General features: G+C 37.9%; 2 long non-coding RNA genes across 2 annotated transcripts in view; both read right to left on the bottom strand.

Moving 5' to 3' along the window:
* The window catches only part of LOC133613592 (uncharacterized), a 150,554-nt gene that overhangs the window by 26,080 nt on the left and 112,912 nt on the right, over positions 1–11,562 (bottom strand). The gene's annotated exons all lie outside the window — the stretch shown is intronic.
* LOC133613458 (uncharacterized) overlaps positions 2,583–11,562 on the bottom strand; it is a 10,502-nt gene continuing 1,522 nt past the window's right edge. The window contains exons 1-2 of the long non-coding RNA XR_009816452.2: positions 9,533–11,562; positions 2,583–3,570 (exon numbers count right to left, since the gene is read on the bottom strand). The exon at positions 9,533–11,562 is cut by the window's right edge and continues 1,522 nt beyond it. This is a non-coding gene — a long non-coding RNA (uncharacterized lncRNA). The remainder of the gene's footprint in view (positions 3,571–9,532) is intronic.

Below are 11,562 nucleotides of genomic sequence, written 5' to 3' on the forward strand. Positions count from 1 at the left end.
ATATTTAAAAAGCATTTCTGTAGGACATTCTGACAATAAAAAAGTATTCATGTCCAAATAATAAGCTCATATAATCTATTTAAAAAAACTTTTGGAAAAGATTTTTGAAGGTCAGTACCAAGGTTGGAGGTTGTTGTGACATGAGGAATATATGAGTTGTGGCCGCCATGCTTCCTTCATAATGACTCACTTGACCTGACACACAAAAAGGTCACTCAAGAGTTAAATATCCACAGACAAGAAAGCCAAATAATTAAGAATTAACAAAACAAATCAACAACAGATTTCCTTAAAACCTTGATATGGATTAGCACACCTTTAGATACACACTTCTTGCTTCAGCCAAAATTGCTCCATTTGGAGCTAAAAGTGTGTGTGTGTGTGTGACCTTTGCTTTCCACCAAAATATAATGGTTTTCCTGATTGGTCCCTGGCATAATCCTCAAAGTTCTCGGTTTTAGGCTAACAAAATGGTGATGAAAAGTGAACAAAAATGGCTGCTTCAATGTACATAATAGCCTTACACTGCATTTCCTGCAAATGTGGCCTCTGCTCTACTATGGACGCCATGTCGTGGTTAGTTAAAAAGTACTTGAATAAATAAACATACTCGCCCAGGTGGCTGTAATTATGATCGACACCAGCATGTATTGTAGTCAAATCATACATGCGTAGCAGGCTTGTGTCACTACGCTGCTCTTTTGCAGTTCAAACTTAATCTATGATTTTACCTAATTTAAGACTCATCTGCAGAACTGGATGGGACACAAAACTCTGGCTTGGTTAAACGAGTGACTGAAAAGTGTTGCAGTGCAAACAACAAACTGGTTAGGCGAGTGCGCAAACAATTCGTCACTACAACCTTTAACGAAGAGTTTCTATTATGCTGCTAACAGGACAGGTTGTATTGTGTTCATCTATTTTACTATCACACTGTATAACGACATTTTTATAGACAACTGCATTTATTCATACTTAAATACTTGATAAACTACAATCTATAAACCTTATTACTTTTACTAATACACATGTATATCCTGTATTTTCTCTATAAGAAAATAATAACCTGGTACATGTTAAACACAGGAAGTGAAACAAACTCATCAGTAATTTCTGAGACACAGAAGGGGCAGGAATAAATCAACTCTGCTTCATACTGCTTTTTGGACATGTTGAATTGTACAAGTGACAAACTTTGATAGGCGTGGTAGAAATCAACTAAATCATGACCATTTTTTGTCAGCACCACCGGAAAACCCTGTCATCAAAATGTCCCCACAGGGTATTGTTTAATACAGATATATAAAAAGGTTTTTGTTGATGTATCCAAATAATCAATTTGAGTTATGTCACACATCCTCCTGCTGCTACACAAAAGACGAGCAATAAACAGGATGTGTAACAATTAACCACGCTTGACCACGACACGTCATTTTCAGAAATAGCCTGAAACTAGAAACATTTTTGATTAAAAATGTAGATTTCAGCATTCGTCTACTACATAACTTTTGTATACAATGAATTGCTACTTACAGAAGCTAGAGTTAGGAGCCCCAGTCACACGTGCTGTTAGTGTATGTTGTCTATGCACTGCATGCACACATAAAGAAAGGAGAGCCAAAGAGGAAGCAGAGTGACAGGGAGAGTTGAGTGACACGCCCATAAATAGATGCATTAATTACACAGACAATTTTTTTCCCCCTCAAAAAAATAAATGGCTCAATCCAGATAATGCTTTACGATGCAAAATATGCACAAAAACAATATTGATCAAAAGTAAACAAATAAAAGTAGGTTCACAACAGACTATGACATCTTTATCTTAAACGCTACAGTACAGATATTATGTGGCAAAACTGTTGCTGTCCAATGAAGCGATGATGAAAAAGGCTGGTACGGCAGAAATGCAAACACCATTATAATGAGGACGCATCTAGCCAGGCGGTGAAAGCGTCACCTCAAATGACCTCAAATGACCTACACGGGAGTGGGGAGTGGTGCAACGGCCCACGTACTCCCTCTCCAAAATGAAGAGGAGATAAAATAACTAGCAGCGCCATTCAAGAGAAGTCCAAGCACAAAACATTTATGAAAAAAATTGAACCAGAAACACATCACCTGAAATGTACTTGTCAAAAAAGTAAATAGCAAAAACAACCAGGAGCACATCATTCAGTGCACAGTACTCTCTGTTCTTCCCCTACCACCCAAAAAACAAATATAAAAAAAAAATTACTCGATTGGCACAAATCATAACATGTACCTTCTTCAAAACATGGAAATAACTAGGATATTTTTCATAATTACTTCTGCAAAATGAATAAAATAAAAAACTAAAAGCAACAATAAGTGTACTTTTTTTTTTAAACAAAGTGGGAAAAAAATACAAAATTTAAAAAAAGACAAAAACACACCATTCACAACTCGTAAAACACACAAACACACTAACACACACTTAGTGTACAGTACTCCCAGGCTGTATCACCACTACAACCAAAAAAATATAAATTTAAAAAATCACATGGTGTGCAAAAATCATAACATGAAAATAATATTTTTTTCATACTATTACTTTTTTTAAAAAAATACAAGCATATAATCCACAAGTGTATTTTCCCACAGAAAAAAACCCTCAGAAACACCAGTCACAATTAGTAAGAATACACAAAACCATTAGATATCAAAACTCTTTCACAAGTAGTGTACGTCGTGTATTAAAAATAACAAGGAACACGACAATATGTTCTCTCTCAAAATTAAGCAGAATTCCACAAATCACTCTCTTCCCTCAAATTTTTTTATATAAAATAAAATACATAAAAACAATTTCAATCACAGCAAATGTGTTCCTGCACCAAAATGAAATAAAACAAATACAACTAAGCAAAAGCAAAATCATCACAATACAGGTACAAAAAATATGTACAAATGACAACCACATCAAATCAATCAATAACAAATCTAGTCCAACAAAAAACAAGAATGAATAAAAATAAGCAATGACAAGTTTAGCACACTGCTATTTTGTCAAAATAAAAATAACCAGAGGTACGGCACAAAGAGACAGTGTGTGGCACTACTACAACTACAATGGCAGTTTTTAGATTTCATTTTTAGACTTTGGAAGGTTTCATCATTTTGACCTTGTTTACAGCACATGCTCTTATTCTCTTCTCAGAAAAGCACATTATATCATGTTTCCACAATCTTTTTAATATTACTAATGGATATAAGCAAGATGCATGACAAAGGGATGCAATCATGTCTACTACACAATCCTAACATTTAAATGTATACACTGCCTGCACTATTGACACGATTACTGCACATGTGACAGCATTAACTGGTAGTCACGCTACATGAGGACAACTGACAAGACCGTGAAACAAACACACACACCCGCGCACGCACTTTGAAGTTTGTGCTGAGTGGTTCAAAAAGACGAGTTAAGGGGGTGGAGTGTACAACACATGTGAGCATGAAGTAGTAGCAGCAGTAGAAGGCACACAGTTTACCAGGAAACAAGGGTGGTGGTGTTGGTGGTGGGAGGGGGCTTGGGAGTCCATTTTGCTGGGGAAGTCAGAGGAGAAGAAGACACAGTGATGAGTCACAGAATGTCACACAGTCTGAGACGACACGATGACGGCGGGCACCGTTAAAAAAAAAAAACTACAAAAGGGACGAGAAAGCCAAACTTAATGGACCTGGACAGGAATTGTACGATCACTATGAAATTAGATAATATCATTTAAAGCACTGATTGTGTCAAAGTCAAGTTTATCTACAACAGGCTTTTCCAAACTACACCCGCATTCCTGAATAGTAGAAAACAGCAGCTGTGTAAAAAGACAGTAAAATAGCTAACAGTACTCTGAAGAAGTGACCTGAGGCTGTGACCCTATCCTAATTTTGGAAAGCCCTGATATTTAAACGCTTAAACCAAACAATTCAGGAATCAGAAAGGGTTCCCAGGTCAGTCAAATGCTGTTCAGCTCTTTTATTGACCCTTTTTTTTTTATATTAACAAATGTCGCTTTTCACTCGGATTTGTGTTAAGTATTTCTCATCTGTTGCTGTCTTTTATCATTCATGTGCTAGTTATGGGAGAATATCACATATTTTTCTAGATTTCTCATTTGTGTATTATTTATGGCGGCAACAATTAACTTTAAATGATTCATCTATGGCTTCTTTGATTGACTAAAACCTCCTTAAGCTACTATTTCAAACAGTATGTTATAATCCGCCGCCAGAATTAATATATATTTTTAACAATTTCCTGTTGCCTGACAGTCGGCAATTAGTAAAATTGCTTAGCAGGATTTCACTGATTGCAACTCGTTTGGCAAATGGCATTTTCCATTAAATTTTGTTGCAATAAATTCCGGTCTGTAGTGGTTTTTTCACAATAATTCATCTGTATTCAATATACAGACGTTATTCCAGGATATGACATGTTTTATATTAGGTTTCAATGTGCTTTGAGTATGGCTGCCAGTCTGCCCACAACAAATACTGTCGATTAAGCTATGGTTTAATTTGATTATTTACTGATCGAACGAAACGGCTTTTAAACATTAGAATTAGGGCTGTGAATCTTTGGGTGTCCCACGATTCGATTCAATATCGATTCTTGGGGTCACGATTCGCTTCAAAATCGATTTTTTTCCCAATTCAACACGATTCTCAATTCAAAAATGATTTTGCCCGATTCAAAACAATTCTCTATTCATTCAATACATAGGATTTCAGCAGGATCTACCCCAGTCTGCTGACATGCAAGCAGAGTAGTAGATTTTTGTAAAAAGCTTGTATAATTGTAAAGGACAATGTTTTATCAACTGATTGCAATAATGTAAATTTGTTTTAACTATTAAAAGAACCAAAAATATGACTTATTTTATCTTTGTGAAAATATTGGACACAGTGTGTTGTCAAGCTTATGAGATACGATGCAAGTGTAAGCCACTGTGACACTATTCTTTTTTTTATTTATATAAATGTCTAATAATAATGTCAATGAGGGATTTTTAATCACTGCTATGTTGAAATTGTAACTAATATTGATACTGTTGTTGATAATATTCATTTTTGTTTCACTACTTTTGGTTTGTTCTGTGTCATGTTTGTGTCAACTCTCAATTGCTCTGTTTATTGCAGTTCTGAGTGTTGCTGGGTCGGGTTTGGCTTTGGAATTGGCTTGCATTGTTATGGTATTGCTGTGTATTGTTTTGTTGGATTGATTAATTAAAAAATAAATAAATAAAAATTTTTTTTTTTTTTTTTAAATCGATTTAAAAAAAAAAAAGATAATCGATTCTGAATCGCGATTCGAATTCGAATCCATTTTTCCCCACACCCCTAATTATTTTATACATAATTTTTTTATAGTGCACCAAAGTAATAAAAACATTTAAATAAACAGGCTGGTCTTTGCAGTTGCTATCAGATAGTGCTGTACAATATGGACAAAAATGTGTTAGAAAAGAATACACGCATTTATGTCGCGAGCAACGACTCGTTGGCAGCATGTTGTGCAAGGTAGTTTTCCGTCGTTTGGTGATGTGTGACTTTTTCCAATCACAACAAAATAGTTTCTCCTCAAGTTTTGTAGGGTTAGCTTCCATTGTGGTCTCAGTCTGTGCGATATTGAGATCTATGCTCCTGCTGGCTCTCACCGTAGCAACGTTACTGGGGTCACTTTAGGCACAGCCCAGACGTAACATTGCGAGAATTATATTGTACAAGAAACATTTTTATTAGGGATTCGATTCCTCATTCAACATGATTCTCACAATATATTATTTGGTATAAAAACAAATCAAATAAAATATTTTTTTAAAACAAGCTACAGGTTACAACATGTTTAAAAACAGCAAGTTAGCATGGTGATGGCTTTAAAATGTCTTGTCAATTTTTTTTAAATGTTTTTACTTTTCCAATTGATTTTTAAAAATTCTGAATCTATAAAATAATTCCGTTTCACTTTCTTTTTTTCCCCGCAACACCCCTAATTTTTATGTCTGGACCCCACAGCACCTCTGTCAGGCAAGACTGTTTACATCTTCACGACTACCCAGCACCACACTGACTATAATTTGACAATCTAATCGTTTGGCAGTAAAGGGATTTTTGGCAACTATGTCATCTTGAGGCGAGAAAGACTGGGAAACCCCCTGCGTAAAATCACAGTATTAGAACAAATATTTACATAGGACAGATTGTAATACGAAAAGACAGATATTACTAGAAGCTTTGATCACAAAAGTGCAATTTGACAGGCAATTCTCTTGAGATGAGAGCCTGACGCTAGAAATTTAGAGATGAATGAGCACTAAAATGAAAATAACTGAGGGATTCTGATTTTAATAACAATGTAAAATTATTTAATAATAAGCTCTTTTCAGGCATGTTGAGGTGTTCAAATGTAACTTATTACTGTAAATTCCTGACTAGGAGCCGCTACTTTTTTTCCTTCTGCTTTGAACCCTGCGACTTATAAAACGGTGCAGCAGATTTATAGATCTGTTTCCAATGACAGCCTAAAGCAAATAGTTTTCACTAAACACATGCAAAGACACTTAAAAAACATGCCATTTTTTTGTGCTAAGGCGCCACCTTTTGGATGAGTTTACTCACTGCAAGTGCAGGCGGATGAATGCCTACAAGTGTTTCCTGCTGTTAAAAGCTTTAAACCCCAAGTAGAAGTGCCAGTCTGTCTTCTAATTTTCAATAGCGTTTCTACTCGTATGGATTCTTCATTTGTCACTCAAAGCAATGTTCGTAAGTTTGACAATATAACCAAAACAATTCTTAGTTACTAAAGCGTCCCATGTGTGACGTCTTTAGGGGTGTTTTCATGCATATTTGCACGTGCTATCGCATTAGCTATTATGCTACCACGTTTACGAGTGTGTGTGTTAGCATTATTACCTTACAGTGGCATTATGTTTGTATTGTTTAAGTTTCTCAAATTCCTCAGTAAATTCACCAAGACGTCACTGTGGAGTTATTGAGTACTTGGCTGATTGGAGAGGCAGTTTCCGCAGCTAGTGGGTTCATGACGATGACGTCGGTTTTGTTTGATCAGCAATTTTACTGCCGTGTTACAGATACCGTTGGGAAACAATAAGTTATGTAAATAAACATTTATAAAATATTTATGTTTAAATACCTTATTTTATAATGTATATGTATGCGGTTTATAGTTCGGTGCGGCTACTATATCAAGACAAATGTTATACCTAAAATTTAGTGGGTGCGACTATCGTGCAGAAAATACGGTAAGCATGCCTGAAACAAAACAATTACCATATTTCAAATATATATTTTTTGTAAATCATGTGAATGTTACACTTGGAGCATGACAGCACACACACAAGGGTGCACGTGGTGGAATTACATAAATGCCATTTAAAAGTTGCCTGCCTTTTAGGCACGTGAAAAGTCTGAAATGTCTGTAATTTTACTCAACATGCTGTAAAGTTTCAGCCACAGGAGACACATCTCTGTGGTATGTGTTAAAAGACAAATATTGATTAAATAAATCATTTTGAAAATAATATATCTGATGGAGGGGGCAGTCTGTGTTATTTTAATTTTTGATACAAAATATGTAAGTGCATCATCATGCAACATTTAAATGTGAAAAACTACTAACTTATGTTTGGATTAGTATGCACACTGTCAACACCCTGAACCTGCTCCCATTGAAGAATTTCCATAATACGTTCTTTCAGGTGACTATTAGTGAAAACCCACCTAAACCTATTTAATTCTTTAAAAAAGCAGACAGGCCTACTGTTACGCAACATATTAAACTGATCTCTCTTTAAAGGGAAGTAAAATGAGGGGGTAGGGGAAGGCATATAATTATCAAGAGCCTATATTTTACTTCTTTTTTTTTTATTCGACTGAAGTGGTTCTTATTGATGATAAGTATCCAAAACACAAAAAGCCTGCTGCAGTTAATTGCTTTTCCTCTCCAATTGAAAAGAAGGATGGCGAGGACACACAGAAGGAAAAGGCACTACAAAAGTTGTATGCCACTGCAGTTAATATTAAATATCACATGAATAAGATAAAAGAGAAAAAGCCTTTGTTTGTGCCACAATGAAGAAAAAAAAATATATATATATGCAGATGTATCTTATTTCTCCACCTGGCTATGAAAAATATCACCGTACTGTGAATGGCAAACATACGATTAAAAAATAAATGCTTCATATGCATATATAGATGGCAGGTGTACAATATGAAATAAGGCATGCATAAGAACAAGAATACATTTAATGGCATTGGCATCACTGGTTGCAATGTTGACTATTCTTAGACAACATATAAGCTCTGCGGATAGATAAGATGATAAATAATATAGGCCTATATGCAGATTATGTGATTATGACTAACTATTATTTTTAAGTATAAAAAGGTGTGGAAATGTTAAAAGTGAGGAATGTTATCCGAAATGCTTCGTGCTTGAATAGTTTGAAAAATATGGAACTTGGGGAATATTCTCAAATTATTACAGTGCAAAACTGTAGCTCATTGGCCCAGGAACTGAGGAATTTTGAAATGTCTTTTCTTTTTTAAAAAGGCGACAGTAGATATGCTGATATGTCTTAAATGAGCTAAATGTTTTGTCGCTGTGAAGGTTTGGAACGACTCTTGTTAATTCCGCCTTTTCCTTTTCAATGGGAACTTTGGCACGGAAAATGTGGTACTGTGGGGAAACTGGGACGTGCCAAAAGACAGTACGGATTTGCTGAACGAGCTGGACGTTTTGTCGTTGAGACAGTTTAAATAAAAGGAGAACTGTGGCTGAAAAACAGCTAATAATGATAAAATATTTTTTCTGCACAATTACTACAAACTTCACCAATTACAAAATAGGCAATATACATGGCAATTGTACATTATGAAAGGATACTATATTTACAATAATAGTAATATTTTTAACTAGAAACGTCACTATTTACACCATGACCCTACTTTTGACAATTGCTGGGAGAATTGTGAAAAAAACCTAAAGGTCGGGAGAGGGGGGGCGGGGGGTGAGTAAGCCACTCCAACAAAATAAATACGACTTAGACAAAGAAAAGCATTGTTAACGTGGAGAAAAAACGGCGTCTTTGTGTGCTAGTCCGGTGGTTGTGCATTTTCCCTCCTAAAGTGAGTGGAGGTTCCGGGTGCATTTGTTGACACTGCGCCGCTCCGTCAAGCTGGCAGCTGTGAGCGCCTCCCGCTCAAACTGGCTCCGAATGCGGAAAAACACTCCATTTAACTCCCATTCGAAAAAGTTTCGCCAGGCTGACCGCCACCGACGAACACAACCGCATTAAAAAAAAAAAAAAAGATAATTCCCTGGTATATATGGCACAAAAAAATATTCAGCGCTGTTGATGCTACCAAGCTAGCATGCTAACAGCTACGGCTGGCCGAAGCGTCTCCCCCCGCCGCGGTCGCCTCTTTTCCCCCCCACATCAACCATCCTTCGTCGGCGTCAAAACTACCCAATGCAAGTAGAAATTACCTGTCTCTCAGTTGGGGGCGACTGTCCCTCCTCTGTCCTTAGTTTTATTGAGTATTGCTCCGTCCGACCGAAAAACAAGACGAAGAAGAGCGGCTCTTCTGCGTCTCTCCGTCCGCAGCATCCTCGCTCTAAACGCGGTAAGCTCTGTGCCTGCGCGGGTGATCGTCGCTCACTCGAAAATGGCGCCGAAAGATACACTCCTCATTCAAATTCGATAGAGCCTCCCGGTCCTCCTATTGGCTGGCGGCGGGCGGCAGAACTCGCCGCTGATTGGCCGGTTTCGGAGAGACTCTCGGGTGAGCGACAGAGGGAGAGAGATAGAGAGGGAGGCGGTATTAACCCATTGAAGCCCAAGACGACTTTTTTCAGGATTTAGACCAGTGGTGAGTGTGAATGTTGTCTGTCTATCTGTGTTGGCCCTGCGATGAGGTGGCGACTTGTCCAGGGTGTACGACGCCTTCCGCCCGATTGTAGCTGAGATAGGCTCCAGCGCCCCCCGCGACCCCAAAAGGGAATAAGCGGTAGAAAATGGATGGATGGATGGGTTCTTAACTTGTTCGAGGTACCGAACCCCACCAGTTTCATATGCACATTCACCGAACCCTTCTTTAGTGAAAAATAAAATGTTTTTTTTTTCAAATGCAAGACAAAGTTATATGTTTTTTTTACTGTCTCACAAAATGAACTGTACATGAACATCACCTTGTTCAAAGAACAAAACCAACACAGTGCATTAACTCACAACAAATTACACACCTGCAAATCAGATGGAAAATTACATGGAACATTGTTTGGGGGTATCCATAATACGCCGAGAGGGAGAAGATTTTATTTACACGATGAGTCGGGTGTGTCTTTACCTCTGAACCCAGGTTAAGAACCACTGATTTAGACTATGGAAGTAGAATTGTCTTACATCAACTTATATTTATCAATATGATATTAATATGGGGCAGCATGGTGGCAGAGGGGTTAGTGCATCTGCCTCACAATACGAAGGTCCTGAGTAGTCTTGGGTTCAATCCCGGGCTCGGGATCTTTCTGTGTGGAGTTTGCATGTTCTCCCCGTGACTGCGTGGGTTCCCTCCGGGTACTCCGGCTTCCTCCCACCTCCAAAGACATGCACCTGGGGATAAGTTGATTGGCAACACTAAATTGGCCCTAGTGTGTGAATGTGAGTGTGAATGTTGTCTGTCTATCTGTGTTGGCCGTGCGATGAGGTGGCGACTTGTCCAGGGTGTACACCGCCTTCCGCCCGATTGTAGCTGAGATAGGCTCCAGCGCCCCCTGCGACCCCAAAGGGAATAAGCGGTAGAAAATGGATGGATGGATGGATGGATATTAATACCAGAGATGTCCGATATTGTCCAACTCTTAATTACCGATATCAACCGATACCGATATATACAGTCGTGGAATTAACACATTATTATGCCTAATTTTGTTGTGATGCCCCGCTGGATGCATTAAACAATGTAACAAGGTTTTCCAAAATAAATCAACGCAAGTTATGGAAAAAAATTGCCTACGTGGCACTGGCATATTTATTATTGAAGTCACAAAGTGCATTATTTTTTTTAACATGCCTCAAAACAGCAGCTTGGAATTTGGGACATGCTCTCCCTGAGAGAGCATGAGGAGGTTGAGGTGGGCGGGGTTGAGGGGGGGAGGTAGCGGGGTGTATATTGTAGCGTCCCGGAAGAGTTAGTCCTGCAAGGGGTTCTGGGTATTTGTTCTGTTGTGTTTATGTTGTGTTACGGTGCCAATGTTCTCCCGAAATGTGTTTGTCATTCTTGTTTGGTGTGGGTTCACAGTGTGGCGCATATTTGTAACAGTGTTAAAGTTGTTTATACGGCCACCCTCAGTGTGACCTGTATGGCTGTTGACCAAGTATGCTTTGCATTCACTTGTGTGTGTGAAAAGCCGTAGATAATATGTGATTGCGCCGGCACGCAAAGGCAGTGCCTTTAAGGCAGGCCTTCGATAATGTTGTCTGAGTGGAAATTGTGAGAAATTCGGGAGAATGGTTG

This window comes from Nerophis lumbriciformis, linkage group LG13, assembly GCF_033978685.3.
Source record: "Nerophis lumbriciformis linkage group LG13, RoL_Nlum_v2.1, whole genome shotgun sequence".
In the NCBI taxonomy this organism is placed as follows: domain Eukaryota; kingdom Metazoa; phylum Chordata; class Actinopteri; order Syngnathiformes; family Syngnathidae; genus Nerophis; species Nerophis lumbriciformis.